The 26,390-nt window shown below is 44.1% G+C and overlaps 1 long non-coding RNA gene across 2 annotated transcripts in view; it reads right to left on the reverse strand.

The window, feature by feature from the left end:
* Gm33958 overlaps positions 1-26,390 on the reverse strand; it is a 36,143-nt gene that overhangs the window by 4,947 nt on the left and 4,806 nt on the right. The window contains exons 3-4 of one of the 2 annotated variants that reach the window (XR_382291.2): positions 11,181-11,258; positions 10,560-10,654 (exon numbers count right to left, since the gene is read on the reverse strand). This is a non-coding gene — a long non-coding RNA (predicted gene, 33958). Of the gene's footprint in view, positions 1-10,559; positions 10,655-11,180; positions 11,259-26,390 lie in introns of those variants that run through there. The other variant, XR_873330.1, reaches the window with a different exon arrangement.

A 26,390-nucleotide genomic window follows, 5' to 3' on the forward strand; every position in this document is an offset into this window, starting at 1 on the left:
CTACAGAAGACCTAGGCCGGGTCATTTTGTCCTTAGCTCTCCCAACCTACAAGGACAGTAGTTTTCCATATATACTGGAGAGTTTATTTGGTTTTGTTTAGTTGCTGTAGGGCTGAGATGGAACACAGGGCCTTGTCGCATGCCCCACTAACGTTCTATCACTGAGCTGTGTTCAGTCCACAGTACATTGATGGGAACTCAGTGACTCCAGGTCTATGATTTTCATGCAGATCAGGGAACTCGGTAGCCATCCTACAGAAACCATCCAAGCTGGCTTTGCAAGGGAGATATCTCAAAGGCTGGGAATATAGCTTGATAGTAGATGGTTATCTAGCACATATAAGGCTCCAGGTTCAGTCCACAGCACCGCAAAAAATATCATAAAAACCAACGGTAGATAGGAACAATGGAGATACTGCATCTGTGGCAGGATGCCAGAAGCACAGGAAGCCATTGTCCTGTGCTGTGAGTCCATGCTCACTCACGTGCCTGCATCCTTTGGATTTCCCTTTTCTCAGAGAAGAGAAAGGCGTTTCTGTTCCATATTTTCTCTCACTTAAGGACTGGTCCAGCCTCAACAACCTGTGCCAAGAAGCAGACAGCGTAGCCGTAAGGACTTTTTCCCCCCTAGATAAATGTATCATTATGCATTCACCCCAGAGGATGAGGCACATTGTTCCGTTTCCAACAGCCAGCAAGAAAAACCCCTGCTGAGCAGAATGAAGAAAGTCTCTGCAATTAATCGGCAGAGTGGAACTGTTAACCTTCTCCCAGGTTCCCAAGCACAGGGATCCTGACCAGGCGGCTGCAGAAATTAACCAGGGGTTGGCGGCCAAGGACGGGTAGAGCAGAGGGAGAAATCTCTCATTAACAATCCCAATCAAGCCCCCTTAGCACTTATTCCCCCCCCCCCTAACAATTGTTTGAGGCCAGGATGTTACACTTGTTGAATGTCATTGTCGTAACAAATCTCTGCTTTTTCCTGAAACCTGAAATCCCCGACTGTCCTTGGAAGAATTTCGCAGAAAGCATGTACTGGAACTCCTGTGATCGGTTCCCAGGACAGTGCATGCTTCTACTAGGAGGCCTCTGATAATGTGCGTGTCTGTGTGCGTACATATGTGCATAGACATCACTCGGTAGATGTGTGTGTTCCAAAGATGCCCAAACTAGTATGACACGTTCCGAACTCTGTGTGTGCTTGCTCTCTCTCACACCCCTCCTCCTTCTCTTCCCCCTCCCCTCTCTCCCTCCCCCTCCCTCCTTCCCCAGTCTGTGTGTGTCTGTCTGTATTTCTGTCTCTGGCAGAGATGGAAAAGAATCGGGTACTTCTCAAAAGTGATTAAGTCAATGCCCAGGAAACCGTCCTGTGTAAAGGTTGCAGCCATGTGGTGCACCTGGATGCAGTGTGTGTGTGTGTGTGTGTGTGTGTGTGTATACAGTTCTCCCTCCAGCTGTCCTCCACTCTTGCTGTGCTTTCAGGGGGATCCCTGTAACCATGTTTCTTCAACAGGACCAGGACCCCAGCCCACGTTTCTAGGAACAAGAGTGAGTACCAGGCCTACCCAAGCCCAGTGAGATTTCCCAAAGGATAGACCCTAGGACTGCAGCAGAGGAAGATACTCTGTTGAAGATGCTCATTGGCTGGTACACTTGAGGGGAAGAAGAGGACACTGTGTTGAACAAAAGAAACAGAACATGAAGACAGGGATTAGTGAGGCTATTACTCAAGTGCCCAACGGCCTGACAAAGGAGCACCATGGTCTAGGGCTAACGCACTGAGAGTCCTAAGAAGGGAGTCTCCAGCTAAGACAAATGTTCCTGTGCCCTCTACATTCTTTCTACCTCCTTCAGCAGCAGACTTCTAGCAACAAAACAACTCATCAGACACCTTTATTTAGTGTATATATCAGTATGCTATCATCATAGTATTTGACCCATATAAAATAGGTACACCGACTCCTTATGCTGCATATTTATCTATCCACATTATTGATAGACCTGTAAGGAAAAAATCCTGGAAGAAAGGGTGAGCTGAGGGACAGCTTCACCATAATGCTCATATTTTACAAAGGGGAAGAAGCCACTCGAAGTAGCATTGGAAGGATTGCTTGACTCAAGCATTCGTCACCCTTCCTATCCATTGTCTTGTTCCCTATTAATGCCATTAATATAATCATTAATATAGCCATCCCTATACCTGTGAGTCCTCTGTTTCCAAATTTTTCCTGGAAACAGAAACCATGAACACAGAAGGATGTAGAAGATTTTATACACTCAACCAATAACACCAAATTCACTCACCAGATTATCCAGTTGGACTTAGGCTATCAGATGGCAATCTCTAATGAGTTTGAAAACCACCCTTCCTCACGTTGGAGAACATTGCTGAGTCTTTGTTATCTACTTGACATTCTACTAGTGACACAGAACACGCATGACCCTACTCCTTTCTCCAGAAGCTTAAAACCAAGTGGAGACCAAGAGAAAGGGGTATAGAACAAGTGTTATACTGTGACACGTGCTGACACTGAGGCTTGAATCTAATACAGCAGTGGCACATTGGAGATGATGGGGGGGCAGGGGTCACAGAAGGATGTAGTGTGGGCTGGGTCTTCAGCATGGTTAGAAATGCGTGAGGCAGATGTCCTTTTAGTCAGATGCCTGCCTCACTCACAAGTAGCTTGCTGAGTAGATCTGTGGTATAACTCCTGTCAACAGAAGAGGGAAAGTTCTGGAAGGAGCAACTAGGTTTGCTGTTGAGGCTCATAAAGGCCCTTATTTCCATGCCTTGAGATTTGAACAACAAAACCAACAGAGAAAAGAGACAGTAACTGTGTGGGCAGGAGATGGGGTAGAGAGGATTGTGATTAAAGCATACAATATGTGTGTGATGATGTCACTAAAAAATCCAATGTTTTATACAAGTAATAGATTCTCATCAAGATTTTTTTTTTTTTTTTTTTTTTTTTTTGGTTTTTCGAGACAGGGTTTCTCTGTATAGCCCTGGCTGTCCTGGAACTCACTTGGACAAGGCTGGGCTCGAACTCAGAAATCTGCCTGCCTCTGCCTCCCGAGTGCTGGGATTAAAGGCATGCACCACCACGCCCAGCTAAGATATTTTTAAAATATATACATATAAATATACACATACACATAACATATATACACATACACATATACAAACATATACATACAGACACACAGACATACACACACACATACACACACACACACACACACACACACAGCCCCTAGAAACTTTGTTGACTCTCACAGGCTACCTGCTGGCCACTAGGAGCCATTAAGAGGGCTCTTTTCAAATTCTTATTTTAGATTTATTTATCTTATTTTATGTATGCACATGTTTTGTCTGCATGCATGTATTTTACCATGTGCATGCTTGGCACCCACAGAGGTCACAGACGGTGTCAGAACCCCTGAAATTGGAGTCACAGATGGTTGTGAGCTACGATGTGAGTATGGGCAACTGCCACCTGGTCCTGCTCAAGAGCACCAAGCGCTCCTCACCTCTCTCCACCTCCCTTCCTCTTCTTGAGTTTGGATAAGGAAGAGTTCAGAGGCCTGCCAGGTAGGAAACTAGTTTGGGTCTCTCAGCTTTTCTGAGTCCTAGGCTCCAAGTTCCAAGCTCATAAGTAGTTTCTCATGAGAGCTTTTGTTTTGACTATGTGTAGGGCTTATCTCAAGTGTACACGACTTCCTTGTAACACTTCCTTAGCTTAGAGTCCTAAAATAGACTGACACTTAGACCAAGTTTTATGGATGCTAACTTAAAGGTTTCTCTGCTTTTAGACTTAGCGCACTTAGGCTTGTGAGGTTCACATACATGAGATGCTACTTGGCCTGTCGATGTAAAAGCTGCCCCCTTTTCTTCTTATGGTCATTAAGGGCCATCTCAAGCCAATGGGGGGCTAGGGAATCTCGCTCCACTGGCAACGTGCTTGCTCACATGTATGAGGTACCAAGTTTGTCTTCTAATACCACATAAACAAAATTTGGTGGCACATACCTATAATTCCAGCACTCTGATATAAATATCAGAGGTTCAACATCATTATTAGTTCAAGGCCAACCTGAATTACATGAGATTCAGCCTTAAAAAATGTGAATTACCTGTGCTGTGGATGTAGCTCAGTAGTACGGCATTTGCCTAACATCGTGTACAAGGCCCTGGGTTTGTACAAAGCAGAATACACTCACACACACACACACACACACACACACACACACACACACACACACACACACACACGTAAAGTACCTCTAAGAAGAGAATAAAAAACTGAAAAAACGAAAGGTAGTTGTTTTTAAATGAAAGACATCAAAAACAAAATGAATAAACAGAGCATTAAAATATACTTTTATATCAAACCAGACTATCTACAACCTAGAATTTTTATTGTAAATGTAAATTTCTTCCAACTTAAAAGACTAGAGTAGCCACTCAAAGAGAAGCTAACAGTACTCAGCCAATGACATACACACATACACATACACACACACACACACACACACACACACACACACACACACACACACACATACACATACACATACATATACACACACTTTGGCCTGCTCAGTAGTCCTGTCCAGAGCCATAGATGCAGCATATAAGGATTCTCATCCCTAAAATTGAGTTGTTACCCAAGTCCTGATCAGTGTGGGGACAGAGATGCTGGAATAGGATACAGCCATGCGCAGCCATAGCAGCAGCACATAGCAGCACTGAGACAGGGCAGCTTGCCCAGCAGAACAAAATAACCTGAAGGAAGTTTGTTTCGTTTCATTTACAGTTGTTATGTTTTGAGACAGAATTTTGCCGTGAACCTTCAGCTGGCCACAAACTCACCTCCTCCTACCTCCACCTCCTGAGTGTGTGTGCATTACAGGGGTGTGTCACTCATGCCATCTACATGGAGATATTTTAATATGCCGTGTATACAAACATAAAACACACATGGTTTCAAAACACAAAATAATGCACGTTTGCAAGGATGCAGAGAGCACAGATAGGCATAGGAAGCCGGTACCCTGCACAAAGGACAAAACAGCGGTGGAAACAGGATTGACAAGTCAAGATGCAAAGACGATCCTTGAGAAGACCAGCACTGCAGAGTCCGAGTCCGAGTCCAAGGGGATGGGAGCCACTCTACCACAAGGACCAAGAGGAGGGAGAGCAATGGTCTCCCTTATTGATGGCCTGCAACACTAGGTCCCGTGTTTGGGCAATAGCCACTTTTTGGAGTATGGGTATCTAATTAATCAATGTGTAAATAAACAAGTGACTGAGAGGAACAGTGAGTCAAAGAAAGAGTGTCCAGGAGACAGAGTCATCCTCTGTAAATGAATTGTCAGCAGGACTTCCATATGTGATACAAAGTGTTGACAGCTGCGTCACGAGAAAGGGACAGTGTGTCTGGGACACTAGAAGACAGCTCCTGACCCAGTTAGGGAAGGATAGGAAGGGCACCCCAGGAGACTAAGTCTGAAAAGGGACGTGAGTGAGAGGGAGATTATAATTCTTAAGAAGCAGGAAAAACCGGCGTGCAGTCTGAAACTGACTAGAGTACCTAACACGTGCTTCATCTAAGACAGAGCACAACCGCCATTTTAAGAGGGGGAGCCTCACAACGTGGTTTGTGTTCTGGAACCATCTTCATGGCCAACTGATCGCCAGATAGGAAATAAGAACAAAGAAACACTCCATTCTCCTTTCAGGGCAAGCAAGCGAGTGCACAACTCCAAGTGGGTAATGCCTAGAGCTGTCTGCCTCCCCCACCCCACCCCCAGGAGCCGAGTCTTCTGCCACCCTGTGAAGTCATTTCAGTTCTGCTTCAGAGTGACACACTTTGAACAGAGAGGCTTTTTGCCTGCCGAGCTAGTTCCTGCATCTCTACTCCTCCTGTGGTTGTGATTAGCATCCTTCATCTGTGTGTGGATGCTCACCACCGACACACTTGACAGGTCTCACTCTGGGAGATGTTGCCGGGAGTGCGTGAGGCTTTCGGCTTGAAACAGCTTGATGAACTCAGTCTATAGCTGTCTTCAGACACCAAGAGAAGGCACAAGAGGACAGTTCAGACTGCGAGCCGTCGAGCCGTAGCTGGGATCTCGCTCCAGCGTGATGAATTTAGTCTAAGAGGCATTAGCGAGGCTGATGCTAGAGGGAACACACAAGAGCTTCCACCTTAAGGTGATCTTGAACCAGCATCAGCATCCCTGAATGGCTGGTTAAAGCAACATGCATCTATCTGGCCATTCAAAACTAACATCTCTAACAAGGCTAGCGACCTGGTTGATGTTGCTGGGGGGTCAGGAGGGGAGGTGTATACTTTTAGAAGAACCAGTGGACCATGCCACTCACAGATGAAGATACTGAAATCCAGGGAATAGGACTCTGTAAAATCACAGCAGTTTTTGATGAGCTAACCCAGACCTAATGAGACTGTAAAGATAGGAAATAGAAAGCAGTGGAGATTTTGGATGAAGGCCCCACACTATCAGTGGTTGGCTGATGCTCATAAGATAGATACCCTTCCAGTCTCACAAACACGTTCTCCTTCCTCCTTCAGCCGAGCTTGAGGCTGGCTGCCACGCATTGGGTAGGGTCACAACAGCAGCAGAGGAGAGAGAGAGAGAGGCCAAGAGCTGAGCCTAACAAAGCCCTGTGACCATTGCTGCAAATCAGACTGGCTATGCTGTGCCGTGCATCCATGCTCCTGCACAGACTCGAGTGGGGCTCGAGTCTAAGAGAACCAAGGAGAATTGAGTGACACCTGTCTTAGGCTTCACGACAATCTGAAAAAGCAGAAACACGTCTTCCCGCTCAACCCAAGTGACAGTCACCTGTCAGCTCTAGTGCCTACCCAGTGGGGCAGCGGCTGCTCTGACCAAACACCCCCACCCCCCAAGAAACCCTCTGAAACATAAAGGGATCCAGCCAGACTTCTCCCTTTGTCAGTCCGCCATTGTGTGGCTTGTATTCTGGGAGAATGATGGCTAAGGCAGTTGTAGGACTTTCAATGCTTTAAACAAATGGGGGTTGGGGGGGAGGCACTAAACAAAAGGAACCACAGGCCTGTTTACTAGAGAGAAGGCTTAATTGGCTTCAGAGAAAGTGCAGGAAGTGTGTGGGTTTGCTGCTCTCGTTTGTCGGGGGCCCCAGTGAAAGGCTGGAAGGGACAGAGATTCTGGCTCCCCCCAGCCCCGACTGTCTGGCCCCTCCCTCTCTTTTATGAGGAATTTGATGGAGGAAGACAAGTAAGTCATCAGATGGGCCCCGGCCATCAGCAATGTCAGTTATTGAGTCTAAGGTGCATTGTTTGGGCATTAAGAGTTCAGAGGTCAAACCTCTCTGTTTACTATACCCAGGGCCTAGAATACTGCAGAGATCTCACATAAGGAGCTGAATTTTTGTTTAGAGCAACTGAATCATTAAAAGACTTTTTAAAAGGGGGTTTTATTTTAATCACGGTTATGCTTGTGTGTCTGTAGGGAGGGGTTGGGGGGGTGTATCTGAATGCAATTGCCCTCAAAGGCCAGAAGAGAGCGTGGGAGAGCCCCGGGAGCTGGAGTGACAGGTGGTTATAAGTTGAATGACATAGGTGCTGGAAACTGAATGTGGGTTCCTCTGCAAGAGCAGGACCTGGCTTAACCACTGAGCCACCTCTCTGGCCCCATGCGATTATGTCTTTGTGGACTATATCATCACCTGCTATTTCCAAAAATGGACATTTCCTGCATTGAAAGTTGCATGATTTCAAATGTCATAAAAGCATAGTTTTGTCCACCGAATTGTTTCCTTCAGTCAGACGTCAGTCACAGGACTGCTAAACATGTGTGTCTCTGGGTCTGTTTGCTAGGTTGCCTTTTGAGACTGTATAAATGCTGCATGTGTATCCCCACCCTCACCCTCACCCCCACCCCCACCCCTCAGAGTCTTTTTGGTCACAATGTGACTTATGAGGAGGGTTTCTGCACTTCATTCCAATGAGTCCTAATCTTGGTTGACCAGGGTAGTTAAGCAAACCATGTCACAGTTGCTGCATTTGAAAACGTGTCATCTGGTAATGCCGGGGCTCCATGGACAACATATATTTATTAGTGGACACTTGGAGAATACAGGGTCAATAGCTGGACAAAGCCTCTTTGTGCCAACAAGAGATGTGGTGAACAGGGCTGGGGATAAGGTGTGGTTCTTAGAGTACTTCTCTAGAATGTGTGAGGGCCTGGCTTTGCTCTGCATCACCATATAAACTGAGTGTGGTGGGCACACTTGTAATCCCAGTGCTGGCGAGGCAGAGGCAGGTGGATCAGGCCATGCTTTGTTTTTGATGACCATAGTGACAATTTTGGAATTTTGGTTTCTTTAAAGAACACAGACATATTGGGGGAATATGTTTTCTTTCTGATCCCAGGTGTGGGGATATGGGCTACTTCGAACTGACCGCAGCATCTGACTAGGGTTTGCTTCATGTGTGCTCTGATAGAGGTGTGATTTTTGCCAGCTGCAGATGGTTTTCAAGATTGTGTGACATGTGAAAATCTGGGGATTTTTCAGAAGGTATATAAATGATAGAGCCCCAAGAGGCGGCAGGGTCAGTTGGCATCGTCTTATTGGTGGTTAGTGGTTGGTTCTTGTTGTTTTGTTGTTGGTCACGGTTTGTTAAGTGCTTGTGAGCAAAGAAGAAACAAGGAGAAGAAATAAGATATCCTGGCTCGAAGATCAAACTTGCTCCAAGAAACTCTAAGCCCCTAATCAGCAGGAAGTAGCCTAAAGATAACATTGCCTCTTTTCTAACCCCTGACTTTATTCAGGGAGCCTTTCCCTTCTATTGTTTTTGTTTTCTCTCTCCCTCTCTCTTATCTAGTGTTAGGGAGTTGAAAGGGTAGAAGAATAGGGGTGAAGAAAAGTGGAAGAAAAAACACACACAAAGTAGCGAAAAGATAGTTACAGAGGCCTCCTCCCTGGGATGCCTGAGGTCCAGGACTAGAGAGATAGATAGAGATAGGGAGAGGGATGGGGAGAGAGAAGGGAGGGGAGGGAGAGGAGGAGGGGGAGGGAGAGGGAGAGGAAGAGAGAGGGAGAGGGAGGGAGAGAGGTGGCAGTATATATATATATATATATATATATATATATATATATATATATATGAGGTTGATATCAATATAATAAGATATACTATTTCTCAGTAAACTCCTGTTACCAGTATGCACTAAAAAACAGAAGGCAACATGGTCATTTATTATGAGCATTACACATGGTACATAATTACATATGCTACAGATTTATAGGACTATAGGACTAGCCACCCAACAGGTTTGTTAACATCAACATCACCAGAAACATACATTGAACTATTGTACTATGATGCCAATAACAGCTATGCCTCACTCCATAATGGGAAACTTTTTAAGTGATTATTATTATCATCCATGTGCCTTGTTTTTCTGTAACATGTGACTATTGTACACAACACTTATCAACTGTGATATGAAACCAAATTAGCAGGTTCACTTTGACGACTAATCACTAGTGGGTCTTCATAGCTAGCTGCCCAGCAGCCCAACCTATAACTCACCGATCCTTGATGACCCCTACCGAAAAGGCTGATAGAATTAGCAAGGACCGCAGCTGCTGAGCCCATGACGATCTTCCTTAGAAAGATATCGGAAGCTATACACCCAGAAAGGCAAATTCTCCTTATTTTTCCTTTACTTTTGAATCTTCCTCACTTAGGCTCAAGCTTTTGAGAGCATGCTCTCAGAACAGCAGCAGACGTTGGGCTAAACAATGGCCGTCCATCATGCCGTAAGAGAGCTAGGACCTGTCTCCAAGATTAAGTCTGTTCTTATGGGTTGAATCCTTCCCTGTCCTTCTTGGCTCTCAACGTTACACACACTAGTGAAACTCTTTGTCCTAATCTGAGTTCACCCCTCATCAGCCCGTCACTTCATAACCACACGTAGCCACCACATAAGCCTTGTGGGGAAAAAAAAAATGTCCTCCACAAAATCATTTATTTTTAATTTTAAGAATGACTAATTTGCTCCCAAAGAATGTCAGAGATCCTTAGGGCTGTACAAAGATCCATCATTACCAACAATTGCTACTAAGGCTAACCCCTATGTAAAATATCATGCATATAAATGGGTTAATTTTGAACCACTTCAGACTATTAAAGCTTGAGTCTGCTGTGAGCCTTATCCCAAGGCAGTGCTCGGGAACATCACGGTAGCAAACACCTTGGCTATATGTATTCCTATTTGGTTGGCTTGTTTTATATCTTTGAATGTTTAAATAGGCAATAGGAATGCTAATTAAAATGCAGTCATGCAGATAAATTATACCACGTTCCTAAAAGGTAAAATGAAAATCTTTTTGATTCCAAAATCTTTGCAGGATCTCAGGCAAAAGCACAGCATGAACTAAAACCTAAGGGAACCTTTCCATGATTTTTGCATGTTTAAAATATTCATGCAGTACTCATCCCCGGGTTTCTCTATTTGTTGTATATGCAATGCAGTGTGTTGATTATGAGTCATTTCTTGTGAGAATCAGGACTCAGCATCTCTAGTACAAATGTTCGTGATTCAGGCCGTTGAATAATTTGTAGTATCTGTGTTCTGCCTGTAAAGCAAGAAATGTAATCTATAACACGAAGCCTCCTTCAGTCTAGGCACAAGGGAAGCTTCAAAAGCAATGGTGGGCGATCAGCCACCCATGGGGTCTTCATCACACCTGTTTGCTTTCCGGCCCACAGGACACCTTCATGCCAGCAACACCAAACAAAGATAAATGTCTTAGTGAGGGTTTCCATTGTGCTGTGAAGACACACCATGACCAAGGCAATTCTTATAAAGGATAACATTTAATTGGGGCTGGTTTATTGCTTCTAATGTTTTGTCCATTATCATCAAAGCAGGAAGCATGGCGGCATCCAGGCAGGCATGGTGCAGGAGGAGCTGAGAGTTCTACACCTTGTTCCAAAGGCAAATGGGAGAAGATTGGCTTCCAGGCCAGCTAGGAGAAAGTTCTCTCAAAGCCCACCCCCATGGTGACATACTTCCTCCAACAAGAAAACACTCCCCCAACCCCCTAAAAATTACACCAACATCTAGCAGTTCTTTTGAGCGTCTGATGCTTAGTTTCTTACCTTGTATGGTTGGTTTGGGTTCACAGTTTGAAGGATACAGTCCGTCATGGTGACAGGAGCATGAGTTGCCTGATCGCACTAAGAAAGAAGAGTGAGATGAGTCCTAGTAGCCTTTCACTCACTTTCTCACTCTTTCCTTTTTACCTGGGCTGAGACACCTGTTCATCGGGTGATGCTGTGCAAACTCAAGGTGAGTCTTTCATCAACAGTTGTCCTAGGTTGCTATCTGTTATTGTGATAAAACTCTGACCACAGCTAGCTTGGGAAGGAAAGGCATTGTTTGGCTTATAGGTTACAGCCCATCATTGATGGAAGCCAGGGCAGGAACTTAGGCAAGAACTTGAAAAGGAAACCAATGGATGAATGCTACTTACTGCCCAGCTACCTATCTTATAGGCCCCAGGCCCACCTGCCCAGGAGTAGTTCTGCCCACACTGTTCTAGGCTTTCCAGTCATCAGTAATCATTCAAGAATCACTATCAGGACCAATCTGATGGAGGCAACTCCTCAACTGAGGTGTGTCAAGTGTACAACCCAGACTATCACACTCAGTTAACCCTGAAACACACTCCTAGACATCCCCAGAGGTGATATAAAATAAAGTCAGTGATGGCAATTAATCACTCCTCTACCGTGAGACTTATCAAGTCACTAGGGCTTGGGGTTGGTTGTGTTACCACTACCACAGCCAAGCAAAAGTTTTTAACCTTGATCCTTCTGATTCAGAGCGTCTGGATTAAAGGATTGTGCTACCATGCCTGGTTAAGGAACTGTCATCTATTGGGGGAAAGTTGACAAATTGGGTTGGCACTATCACTTTATTAGAGAAACAGCAAGTGGTTTGCATTCCACAAAAGACTATACATGCATCCATTCCACTGCTAATGTATATCTGTGCGGCTCAAGGTAAGGATCTCAAGGCCTTACCAGCATGAACAACCTATATGTCTTCATCAAGACCTTGTTTTAAACTGCACACAAAAAGCAATCACGTTTGTAAAGTATGTGTGTGTGTGTGTGTGTGTGTGTGTGTGTGTGTATGTGTGTGTGTGTGTGTGTGTTAGTCTTGCTTCAGTGTAAGGATAGCTTGCTTTGTGTATCATTTACAGCTCAGGAAGTAACTAAAAAGTAGTAACCCTGTCTTGGTTACTTTTAAATGCTGGGATAAATGCCATAACCAGAACGACATATAGACAAAAAGTGCTCATTTTTGGTGTATGCTTCCAGGCTGATCAGAATCCATCCTGAGCAAACAGCCAGAGCAGGAAGTTGACAGCATCTCCATAGATACGCAGGAAGCAGAGAGAACAAATGGAAGTGAGGTGAGGCTACGAACTCTCAAAGTCTGCTCCCTTTGACAAACTTCTGCCAGTAAGGCTCCCTCCCCAGAGTACTACCAACCAGGAATCAAGGGTTTAAAATCCTGGGCTTATGAGGGGCATATCTCATTCAAATGACCACAAAAGCCAATTTTTTTGTTACCCCTGGAAGCATGAAACATCCTAAGAGCCCTTGTCCACTCTGAAAAGTCACAAGCTCAGACAACTGGCCTTAAGGCATCAACGCAACCTTGTTTCCCCCAATGTTATAAAAATTTATATTACCGTCCAATCATTTTTTCCTATTGCAATACTGGCATACACTTGGAGAAACTCGGCAATCTGGTTTCCATCATGACCTCAGCCAGAGGACTCAATAAACTTGACTCAAGTTCTCTGTTTACCTCATTCGCTTGTCGTCCCCTTCATTGAAATTCCACTTGGTTCAATGACCTCTCGGTTTTTTCCCTACTTTGCCTGCTGGTATTGTCCATCCATCAAGGTCCATGACCCTCCACTAGGGGCAGTTCATTTCCACAGTCCCTTTTGGGATTCACAGTTCACATTTGCATATAAAAAGGCAGTCACCAGCCTGACCAAAAAATAGCTTCCATTGTCTGCTCTTCAAATGAGTCTAAATAGAATCTTAGACATTTGGAGCTGAAAGAGCCCTGAGAGATCACCCAGCCATTCTTCTAACTTTATAAATAAAAGAGCAGATCTATGGGATTCTGTGACTTGACAGGGAAAATAACACAACCAGGTTTTCTGAGTCCAGTCCACAGCCAGAGGAGGTGGTTGGAGCATCCTTCAAGCTCAAGGTATGTGAGATGAAGCCACAGTAGACAATAAATGCGATGATGTCTCAAGGAGTGAGATCAGAGATCCCTCTCAGAGATGCTGTCTTGGTGGGGACGGACTCAGAAGTGAGAAAGATTTTAAGGAAGTGGCATCAGGAGAGACCTCTCCATTCACTGGGCAGGAGGAGGCTTAGGAGGCCAACCTAATTCCCATTCTTCCTTTAAACAGCTGAAAGCTCCTAACAGCCCTGCACCCCATCGGGCAAATGACAGACAGAACAATTGTCTTGTGGTCCCCTTAGAGCACACTTTGAGATTCCGTGATTCAAGTCTTTTCTTTTAAATTATTCTGCCTTCATCTTTAGCATCTCTTCTCTTGGGAGTTTATTGTTTGCGACAACCTATGTAGCCTCAAATTCAAGATCCTCCTGCCTCAGCTCTCCAAATACTGGGATCTAAGGTATAAAGCACCTACCCTGCCACCTTCTCTCTGATTTTAAACACACGAACCACCAACTCTTGCTCAGGAACCCTTTATTCCACGAGCATTCAGGTCTTGTCTGGAAGGGTGGGGGGATTTTTCTTTTGTTTTGTTTTGTCCTGAGTGTTAAGTCTCCTCAAGATTCTTAAATATAAACATCATTTTAAAGTATTAATAAGCTAGAGAAGGCCTCATGGTATAACCTAGTAATCTCTGCTACTTGAGAGGCTGAGGCAAAAGGACTGGAAATTCAAGGCCTACCTGAGCTCTGAAGCATGGTCAAGAACAGCTCAGGTAACTTAGTGAGACCTTAAAGAAAAAGTATTTACACACACACACACACATCACACACATCACACACACACACACACACACACACACACATCACACACATCACACATACATACATGAATGTAAGTTAGCAATAGAGTACTTGTTTACCATAAGTGGGTTCAAACCTCAACACACACAAACACACACACACACACACACACACACACACACACACACGATAAAAGAAAACCAACCCAAGTGTTCATGGACACTGCTCTGGTCTTAAACCAATATCAAATCCCACTCCCCTCCTGGAATCCCTGAAAGCATATAGCTTTTTATTTGCTAAGTTCTATCATGTGTTCTATTTCTGTAGCAAGACCTAGGACTCTCAGCAATTGCAAGTTCCTGGGACAGCACCGTGACTCCATCTGGTTGTCTCTGCCACAGCATGCAGCAGTACCAAATCACAGCGGCCTCCCCTTAAAGGGACAGCAGGCTCTCCTGCTTCAAGTCTGTGAGATTGCTTTAAAACACCAGTGTTCAACTGTTGCATGTATTTAAAGAACGTCCGTGGCCCCCAGAACCTCTGGGCGCGAGTACAAAATACTGTTCCGAGGGGAGCCCGCAGCAGCTCTCAGTGTTCTACTTGCTGTTCATTATCACGCTTTAACCAGCGAGACAGAGAGCGTCAACAAGGACCAACTATAAGAAACATATGATCCTTGTTCACACTTACATAAAATAGTGACAGTGCTGTTAGTAATTAGTCACCAGATCCTCTCTGCTTTGTTCTTTGGCATTAGTAATACGCCACATGAAGTTTTACACCAAATTAACATGACTCCCATTTGACTGTTTCGGAACACTTTGAAAATGTGCTGACTCCCTTTCTACAGGAAGAGATGCGTCTGGCTGAAGATGGGCTCTTGGATTGCTTGCTTCCGGCCTCGAGAACAGAGAGATCCCTTTCAGCCTGGCCCATAAAGATCCAGAGCCATACTGTCCTGGCTTGATGGCCTTTGGTGAAGGAGCTTGTCTAACACTGATAGCAGAAGCTATGTTGCTCTGCCTGGGGAACATAGTGAGATGGCTCAGCGGGTGAAGGCTGCCCACCGAGCCTGAATCCTGAGTTTGATATCAAGAATCCATGTGACTAGAGAGGAGAACTGACTCCCAAACCTTGTCTTCTGACCTCCACATGTGTTCTGTGAAATGGGTGTACTCAGGCAGGGACTCACACACCTAATGCTAAATAAATGGTATTTTTAAACTTTATTAACATTAATCCATCAAATAGTCATCTTAACAGATAAAAGAGATGAAGATAAATTCAGGCTATCGAAAGGACAGTTGCATCACTGGGACTCAGTTCTGCTCCATGGTCAGCTTGAGGACAGAAACATGAACCAGCATGCGTGGGATTAATGTTAAGCTGCTTTGTCATCAATGCTAAATCTGTTGATTCAGGTTTTGATTTCCTGTCTGTACAAAGCCATGTGTGGTAGCACAGGCCCGTTACACCAGTACTTGAAAGAATGAGTGGGAAGATTACACAGTTGAGGACCAACCTGAGATGCATGGTGAGTTAGAAGAGCTTGGACCACATAACTGGAAAAGAGAAAAGAAGGAAGGAAAGAAGGAAGGGAAGAAGGAAGGAAGAAAGGGAAAGGATGGTTATCCATTGACATCCAAACTCCTTATGACAGTGAATAGAATGGTAAATATATAGATAACTTCCATTTTAAAGAAAGAAAAATACTTTGGAGATTTGTGAGGATTCAACAGGATCCCAAACTTAGCTTCACATTCTGTTGCCAGAGAGTTGGTTTTTACATTAAGTAAAGGGGAAAACTGTCGCAGGATTTTCCCTGTCCAATTACATTAGTGCAGGGCAGGTCTGTGATTGGACAGGGAAAAGGGAGGCAGAGTTAAGAGTTGCTCAGACAGGGAGTGACTCAGGGTAGGAGAAGAAGGAAGATGGCTGCGGACATGAACCCACATGGTGTTTGCTAGCCACAAGTAGCTATGATTTCACAAGGCTAGAAATATTGGGATAAAGCTTTTATCATTATCAATTGGCTCTGAAATTATTTTATTGGCTTCTTGTAAATTGTGATTTTATTGATACTTAAATCTGATTGGTTAATTATGCTTTAAGAGTCTTGATTTTATCTGGTTACTGGGTATTGTGACATGCAACTATGAGGTTGGCGGTTCCAGTTAGCTACTGGAGTGTGGGATTGCTGACTACATGGGTTTCTGGCTGAGGAAGAACCAGGAGCTCCCTGGACAAGCAAGCATGGTCCAGCCCCTCAGAGAGATGGCAGGCTTGTTTTTAATATTTCCCACAACCGAAAATGGATTGTAGTGACACATGCTTCTAATCTCAACACTCAGGAGGATTGAGAGTTAAAAGCCAGCCTAGGCTACATAGTATGATCTTGTAAAACAAAGCCACAAAACCCCATTCACCCAAGTTTAATTCACTTTATCTTACAAATGGCCCAGTAGACAAAAATGTATATAATTTTTATGGATTTTTCTTGTTTCCTCATGATGTAATAACTAGAAATTTGGATCCAAGGCTTCTCATAGCCTATGTCTGCAGACTTTGGCCTTAGTTTTCAGATTCATCTGAAACTCCCAGATCTTTAACTATCAGTTTCAAACTGAAACAAGCACATCAGTTAGCTCTCTGCTGAGACAGGCTACATTGCTCTCTAAAGTTTTGTCATATGATCAAATATCTTTGATACTGTAAGTGTAAATCCTAGGATTATATTTAACCCTCTTCTTTCCTGTATTCCAATTTAATCAAATGATAAGCTACTATTGAAAATGGAAATTCTCGGGCTGGTGAGGTGGCTCAGTGGGTTAGAGCACCCGACTGCTCTTCCGAAGGTCCAGAGTTCAAATCCCAGCAACCACATGGTGGCTCACAACCATCCGTAAGGAGATCTGACTCCCTCTTCTGGAGTGTCTGAAGACAGCTACAATGTACTTACATATAATAAATAAATAAATAAATAAATCTTGAAAAAAAAAAAAAAAAGAAAAGAAAATGGAAATTCTCAGGCTGGAGAGATGGCTCAGGGATTAAGAGCACTGACTGCTTTTCCAGAGGTCCTGAGTTCAAATCCCAGCAACTACATGGTGACTCACAACTATCTGTAATGGGATCTGATGCCTTCTTCTGGTGTGTCTGAAGACAGCTACAGCGTACTCATAAAATAAATAAAAAGAAAGAAAGAAAGAAAGAAAGAAAGAAAGAAAGAAAGAAAGAAAGAAAGAAAGAAAGAAAGAAAGAAAAGAAGGAAGGAAAGAAATTCTACTGATCCACCACATAAAATCAAGTTTTTGAGGATTTTCTCCTCCTAAAGAGAAATTCCACTATTTCTATCACTATCTTTACCAAGTTTTTCTCTAGCTACATGAAGACAATGTTACCTTAAAAGAGCTCCTCTGTTAACTTGGGAAAGGCTTGAGGTGGAGTTGCATTAGAAAACATAAAAGAAATTTAAATTCGTGATCTATATTCTCAATGCCATAGTCAAATAAACTGAATGAACCATCTGAGATATTATAAGAATGTAATCATGCATTTAGTTGAGAGATAGTCCTTAAATCTTTGTTGAAATAATGTATTCTAGATTCTAATAAGCTTTTACAGGATTGGCAAACAGAAAGGAATTCTAGGCTTGGACACAACCGTTCTGGTTCTGCAAGTAATTATTTCACTTAAAATACTCAACACCCCATCCCCCTCCTGCAACGCAAGCGCTTCAATCCTTTCAGATAAAAGGCTTAGATGACCTGTTGGCTGTAGCCAGAATGACTGCATATGTTCAATAATATCTTGGTTTCATCAACCACCATACAATCCGCGCATATAACAGTAAATCATCCTGGGAACTTCCTGAACCCCAGCCAAGTTGTAGACAATAAAAGATCCTGCTTGTAAAGTCAGCTATAAAAGTTAATTTCATACAGGTTCCCCAGAACACATGCTACACGCAGTTCCAAACAGATGTGATCTTGGAAGAGCAATGGAAAATGGCACGAGGCAGTTTTGCTGACTTTCCATATCAAGAGATCCAAACGCTTGGTGTTTTGTATAACCTTTGGTCGTGAACACACTGCAGCAGGTATGAAATGTAGATGCTTCAAGCTTCCCTAGTGTCCAAGATACGGTCTTTTCCCTCTCCTCCACTAGAAAGATTATTCATTTTTTGATTAGATTATTCACCCATAGTGCCAGAAATACAAAGACTTAGAGAAGCTTCATAGGGCAAAATAACAGCGTAGGGGCTGCCTTGTGAAACAAATGATTATGTTGTTAAAGACAGGATGGTATGTAATCCAGGCTGTACTCAGACTCCCTACATAGCTAAGGATGTCCTTGAACCTCTGAGTTTTCTCCTCCCACCACAGCAGTGAGAGGATTACAGAAGTGGTGAGGTTCTATGCAGTGCTGAAGGATGGAACCCAAGACACTGTTCATGTCATGCAAGTACTCTACCCACTAAGCTATATCCCCAGCCCAAGACATTCTTGGAATAAAAACTTTTCTGCATTTTCTTATTTGGTTTTGGCTGTAGATGTGTTAGCAGGTAGCTGCAGAGACACCCAGCCTCTTCACTCACCCATAGATCAGAAGAAGAGACATGGAACCGAGGAACCATTAGTCATATGGGCCACATAAAATTTGCTGACTGAAAGTTTGACTATTTATCAAATACACAGTGTCACAAAGGCCACTATGAACTGCCCTGTTCACTCTTATTCTTTCCTTCAATCACCCACAATGCTGAGCTCAAAGCATGTTTCTCCCATTTTAAACAATACCTAGATTCCTGGGAAATCATACACTTATAGAGCTTTATGATTTGAGCCCTTCTCTGTGCACTGCCTGAGGTTCCCATTGAGAGATCCCTGGAACTGAATTGTAGTAATTATCATCCGTCTCTGGCTTCTCTTCTGTTGCAACAGAGATCTTGGAAATGTGATAAAGACAGACCATCTTCACAAGAGCTTTACCCTCACCCCACACTGAGTTCCAGTTCAAAACACAACTAGAAATGAAGACATAGGACAGTGGGATGCCAGGGGAAGATTGAAAACATCATTAACATATTAACCATACACCTGAAATCAATTAAGGCCCATCTAGGAATTAAGAAGTGCCAGGCCAAACAAATAGTAGCATGATCTTGTGCGCGCTCGACTGGCCAGGAAGAACGACGCTGCAACAGGATCCTTCTGCACACGTTTATTGGGAGAGCTTGATTGTAGAGGCGAAAAGACCCCGAGCCCAGAACTGGTGCTGCTTTTATAGGCCTAGGAGAGGTGTGTCTCACACCCGGATTGGTTATGCACTAAGCCTCATTTGCATGTTCCTCATCTGATTGGCTACTCTCTCTGTACCTCACAGAACCTCATTATCATACCTCATTTGCATGTCTCACATCTGATTGGTTATACTCTCAGTACCTTACAGAAACTCATTATCATGCCTGGGCCAGGCAGTGTCTTTGCAAAAAACTTTACTGCATATGTACACATTGGTTGTTTGTCCAATCTTATGCGTGGTGGCCAGCAGTAGTCAGTGCCACTCTGCAACGGCACATGTGGCTTCCCACAGCATGAGGATGTTATGTGGTCCCAATTTATACCATTGCATGTTCCACCAGTAAAATATGTCACGATGTCAACTGATACCCCACCCCTATTACTGTAAGTGCGAATCAGGACAAGCTCACACATCTGAGGCTGATTCTTATCAGGAAATAAATGCCATAGCTTGTATCTTTAATGTCTCTCAAAAGTTCATGGGATAACAACTTGGTCTCCAAGCTGTGGTGCTACTGGATTTGGTCAAAACTATTTAGAGTTAAACCCTAGTGAAAGGAAGTTGGATCACTGGGAATGTAGCCATAAAGGGAATACTTAAATCATAGCATCTCTGGGGCTGGTGAGATGGCTCAGTGGTTAAGAGTGCTGACTGCTCTTCCAAAGGTCCTGAGTTCAAATCCCAGCAACCACGTGGTGGCTCACAACCATCCATAACGAAATCTAATGCCCTCTTCTGGAGTGTCTGAAGACAGCTACAGTGTCTTCACTGTATTTTATGTAAATAAAATAAAATAAATAAATAAATATTTATTTAAAAAATCATAGCATCTCTTTTCTCAGTCATTCACTTCTTGGCTCCCAAGATCATCTTGTCCCTTATCATATGCTACAATATTATAAGCTTAAAGCAATATAAACAAGTGACAAGAGACTGAAACCTTTCCTCTCTTTCAGTTGTATGTCTCGGGTATGTTGTCACAGCAACAGAAAGCTGACTAACACACAGAGGCCCAGTGTGTTAGTAATTAGGTAATTACCTTAGTCCAACCTTGTTGCAAAAGCAAAATACCTTTGAGTGAAGTAAATAATTAATAACATAAACTTATTCCTTACAATTCTTTAGTCTGTGGGATGAAGTCTAAGGTGATGGTGCCAAATGACTTGGTTGTGGAAGAAGGGCTTCATTCCACATGTGTCCTCATGCAGACTGGAAGAACAAAATGGGATAAATGTGTGCCCTCGTAGCTTTTTATAAGGGTTCTGATAATGTCTTTGATAATGGGGCATCATGGTCTGTCTCATCATTACCCAATGACCTCATCTGGTCACCTTAGGGTTTAAATTCCAAGAGGCATTAAGCATTGAAACCACAGCAGTGATAATCCCTGAAAAGACAAAGGAGACCAAAAGACAAAGTCCGTGATACAAGAGGCATGGCCTTGGGATGGCAGGGATAGGAGGTAGAGATAGTAGACAGCTCCTAGTCATCAGTCACACCACATTCTGGGACCACACCATGGCGGGGGAGACACACGGGACTCAGGGCAAAGAGTTCTGCTGACATCTTAGTCAAAGACCAGCTGCAGTCTTGGCAAGCCACTTTGCAATTATGCCTCCCTCAACCCCAACGCTTCTCATTCTTAAGAGCGAAGAAAACAACCCAGGCATGATGGTAGCTCATGCCTATAATCCCAGCAAGTAGGAGGTTAAAGTAGGAAGATTGCAAGTTTGTCAATACAAAATAAAATAAACTCCCTCTCACACACACATATGCACACATGCACACACAGGCACATGAAAGAGAAAGATAGACCAGAAATGAATTCTTAGGCCCATTATCAATTTTACCTACTATATGAGGCCTCTGGGTATAGTGATAGAGAAAAACTGTATTTGTTAGCAAAACATGTCAGAGATGGATTTTGCCAGCCTTTGCCAAACTTTATCTTAAGTATATTGATCGCCTTTTCTGGAAATAGGTCTACATGGGCTGGGCAAAGTAGATGAGTTGGGAGAGTGTTTGTCCAGCATCCAGGAAGCTCTGGGTATCATTTCTAGCTCAGCGTGAAACCAGGCATGATGGTCGAATCTCTGATCTTTGCAACGGGAGGTGGAGGCAGGAGGATTAGAACGTCAAGGTCATCCTTACTTTTTTAAGGATCTAGAGGAGCTACAGGGCATCTTGTGAAAGGAAGGGATGGAAAAAAGCAAGGAGGAGGGAGGGAAGGAAGGAAGGAAGGAAGGAAGGAAGGAAGGAAGGAAGGAAGGAAGGAAGGAAGGAAGGAAATCTAATACATGTTTATCAAGTTATAGTTGGGGTACTCTCAGAGCCAGAGAGGGCATTTGTCTTCCTAACAGTGTAAAAGACAGGCCAGGCCAGCAAGAGCAAGAAGTCTGCTCAGACTTCCCTGGAACTGGCTCTTGCACTATTGGTTAGTTTTCTCAGAAGCAAGTGCATGTGGTTTGGCTTTACCAACAAGGTTAGAAACCAAGCACCTGGGCGCTGGCTAGCCGTAAGCTTGCCAGAGGCTCTAAGCCTCTCGGGTTATCTACTCTGTGCCAGAAGGAGTAGAACAGTTTTCATCCTACATGGCTATTCGGGTCTTCCACTCACCTCATTCTGAAATTCAGAGCTCCACAGATCTGCATCAGCTCTGTCCGAGTGTTAAAGATGCCAACTGTTTAAACTATAGTCTTTGACATGGAATAGTGGTGGGGTTGCTATCCAGACTCTACGATGAGAATGATTCCTTTGTCTTCCGACACTCCACCCCCGCCTTCGAAGATCCACAGGCCCATGCTGGAACACCTACAACTCAGAGCCATTCCTCTACCAGCATCTTTTGTCAGCAGACAGACTAATTTACAAGTGTTTAGAGCCAATTTGTTTTGTTTACTTTGTCTTGGGAGACAAAGCAGATATCATTACATAAGATGTAAAATGGGTCTTGCTGGGCAGGAAGGTCTCAGATCTGTACTACTTCCTAGAGAGGGTAGACTGTAATTGAGTCCTGCTCCCAGCACCCACGCTGGAAGGCTCACAACCATCTGTAACTCTAGCTGCCCAGGATCTGAAACCTCTGGCCTCTGTGGGGATTTGGTCTCATGTGCACATATACACACATCTTCATATAGTTAAAAATAATATAAGCAAACCTTTTGAATGTGTGCTTTTGGATACGCAAGATGCTTCAGAGAACCAAGTTGCTAGTTGGCATAAGGAAAAACTGAGTTTGCTTCTCAGAACCCACATGCTGCAAGGAGAGAATGGACTCCCATGAGCTGCTCTCTGACCTCCACACATGTGCCATGGCATGGACATACATACATACAGACAGACAGACACACACACAGAGACACACAGACACACACACACAAAACATTTTAAATGTACTATTCCACCCAAAGCTATTGCATAAATCTTATGACTTGGAAAAGAAAATAAACCCTGAAGACATGACTGATGAACACTACAAACATTTTAGAAAATTATTAGACGGAACCAGCTTGGGGATTCCTGCCTTACTTCTCCTGGGGAGATGAACAAATGCCTATTGAGGCAGAGCAAAGTAAGGGGTCCCTCCATCTCCACCTTGGTGAACTGATACACTTATGGGGTTACTTACAGAAACACGGGTGAAGAATTGCTGACGGAGCTTGGGTAACCCCCAAAACAGCTGCATCACCACAAAGTCCCATCCCACCATGCACAGCAACCTCATGGAAGCTCCATTATAGAGTTCTTCTCAGTTAAGCTTCCACTTCCTGTTCACTCCAGTGTCGCCCACCGTTCTTTAGAGCTGACGGGAGCAGGTGGGAGTACTGGCTAGGATCCCAGGTCTTATGTCCTGCCCTTCTTTTCCCTGGGGAGTGTCAACAGCTCCGTAATTGTTACTACAGATCTAGCTGGCACTGTATTAGTCTGCTTCCTTCATGGCCTTAACTACTGGCTAAAGTTATCTCGACTCCATGATGATCAGGAGTATACCAGGAAGGAAAAAAAAAAAACAAAAACAAAAAACAGTAGACACTTGTATAGTTTCATACAATTAGCAATTGACCTTCAAAGTGCCCAATGTCCATGACAGGCCATTGAAAGTTGTTTAAGAGCAAACCAACACTGGGATAGTAAGAAGCCATGACACAATTGGCCATCTGTGTAACACTAGAGAGTGGGCTAAGCATTTTCACATCTATCATGCAATGCTTCCCCTATTGTATCCACATTTATCACATAAGCACGGCCATGAACTTCCTATCCTCATTTCATAGATTAGTCACCATAACCAAGATGGCCATTAGTCATGTAACCAAGATGGCCACAGGAGATTCATATCCTTCTCTTCTGAAGAAAAAACTAAATCTCCACCACTATACCCAAACACATCTCAACAGTGTCTGCCCCTTTTTACACGGTGTATTGAAGAATCTAAGTTCAGGGCCAGCCAATTGGCTCAGTGGGTTAAAGTGCTCCACAGACCCTGAGAACCTGAGTTCTAGCTCTGGATTACATGTAAATGTGGAAAAAGAGAACTGACTCAGAAAAGTTGCCCTCTGACCTCTGCCTGTACCATGGCGTCTGTCCCTTGACCTCAAATAATAATTTTTTTAAAATTTAAAGAATCATGAAAATTTTAAAGTATCATATTTCTGGAAGTGTTCATAAACTAACTTTTAATGGGCAAAGAAAGCATCATCATGAAGCTCAAAAGACTGGTAGTTCTCCTTGGGACTGCACCATGCTGTGTCCTGCCCATGATATGCTCAGTAGAGGCTGGAGAGGTGGCTCAATGGTTATAAACACCTGTTGCTCTTAAAATGGACCAAAGTTTGGTTCCCAGCACCTAAGTCAGGCAGCTCACAGCAAAGGCATCTGTGTCCTCAGCTTCAGGGGATCCTATGCCACTGATGTTCTCAGGCACCTACACACATGTGCACACACACACACACACAGACACACACATTATTAAAAACAACATAAAACAAATCTTTCAAAGCTTAGTGATATACTCAGCAACCATCCATATTTACTCAACGTAGTTCTCTGGGGTGAAAACTCTCCTACACTCCACCTCTGTATTTCAGGAGAGTCCATTATCTAACTACATCTGTCTCCAATATGCCTCTAAGGGAAGTGACATCAAGTTCTGAGTCTATAGCTGCTATAGGTGGCTGTAAGGTCGCAAGTGGTTTTCTTAGAGTGTGCAGGAGTCATTTTTTACCAAGAAACCTATCACCTTGTAGACCACCAAGAAATACCACTTAGGGCTTCCCTGTGTAAGCCCAGCAAGGGAAGGCGTTGGCCTTGAAAGAGCAAAGACGGAGATGTTTCGTCAGCAGCTGGCAGTTAATTGTGTCCCCAGTCAGGACTGTAAGCTTTGGTTACCTTTGTATTTTCCCAACTTGTAGGTTCCTACCTGGCAAGGAATCATTAGAAGAGTGTCTGATAGAAGAGGAGGGGGGGGGGAGGAGGGAGAAGAGGGGAATGAGCAGGAGGAGGGAGAGGAAGGAGAGGAGGGAGACTGGAGAGAAGGAACTGAAGAAAGGAGCAGGTTGGACTTGAGCTTCTAAGGCTGCCTCCAGTTTCCAGGCAACCAGCTTTCAAAGCCGGCCCCTCCACCCTTCTCTGTAAGACATCCCATCAGTTTAGATCATTCTGTATCACCAACATGGATATCTGCTCCTAGCAGGGACAGCCATCATCACTGTGGAGGAAATCTGCCATCCCCCTCTGTGTCTAAACCCCTCCAACTTCCTTCACGTATCCCAAGAGCCTCTTTAGCCCAGGGACTGCCATCCTGTGAGAGGCTGCCCAGCTTCCCTGGAGCCTGTTCCTTCTGTCCTTTCTTCCTGGACATGCTGCTCTGGAACCTGAGCCAGGCTGAACTCTCCACTTTCTGCTTTGCTCTGGAAGCCAAGGGATAGATGGACTGAAACCACCAAACCTGCGACCTCCGGGTGCCATGTCTTCCATGTCATTTCTCCAACCTTCACCAAGCGGGTTCTGTTTCTGGTTTCTAGTAGACCCTACCTCCCTAACGTTCTTAGACTCCTCTCACTCAGCTTGTCCAGGCCTCAGGATATTGTATTCTCCAGCTCTTCAGCTAACTCTTGATTAACTTTGCCCCTAGCCATCCAGTTCTCAGGGCCCTGGGAGGTGTATTCAGAGGTGTAATTCTCTGCTGTGGTCGGTTGCCTAAACCTTGTGCCCAGAGCCTCTGACTGGTTCAGTCACCACTCTACAGAGCTAAAACGTTGCTTTCCTTAGTGACTTATGAAAGACTCTATACCCAGGTTAGGAATATTCACGACAGGGAATGCCTTGAAAGCCACTCCACTTGCTTGCAGGACGGTTGGCTTTTGTCAACGTAACAGAAACCTAGACATGTCTGCGAAGAGGAAATCTGACCGAGAAAATGATTGACCCATGAGATGGGCCCATGAGGCAAGTCTGTAGAGCATTTTCTTGATTGATGACTCAAGTAGGAGGGCCCAGCTCACTGTTGGTACCAATTCCTGGTCAGGTGGTCCTGGACAGTACAGGAAAGCAGGCAGGACAAGCCACCGTGGGCAAGCCACTAAGCAATACTCCTCCGTGGCATCGGCTTCAGTTCCTGCCCTGACTTTCTTTGATGATGAACAGTGATGTGCAACTGAAAATGAAAATGAAATACGCCCCCCCCCCAAGCTGCTTTTGGTCATGGTGTTTACCACAACGACAGAAACACAGCAGACACAGGATGACACTAGCCCCTGTTTTGCGAAGAAGGATGGGAGAGAAGAGAAGGTATGAGGTTTCACTAAGCAACTTCTATAAATGAGAGCGTGCACAAGGTACCCCATCGCTACATCTTCCTTACTCTTGGGAACACATCTATAAAGGGAAGGACTGAGATAGGTGTCCCGAGCTAGTTTTTCACCAGCAAGAACACACTCGGACAACTGGATTCTTCTGCAGCAAAGCTTTATTGCTTCATTAGGA

The sequence above is a fragment of the Mus musculus genome, chromosome 13 (assembly GCF_000001635.26).
Source record: "Mus musculus strain C57BL/6J chromosome 13, GRCm38.p6 C57BL/6J".
NCBI classification, from domain to species: Eukaryota; Metazoa; Chordata; class Mammalia; order Rodentia; family Muridae; genus Mus; species Mus musculus.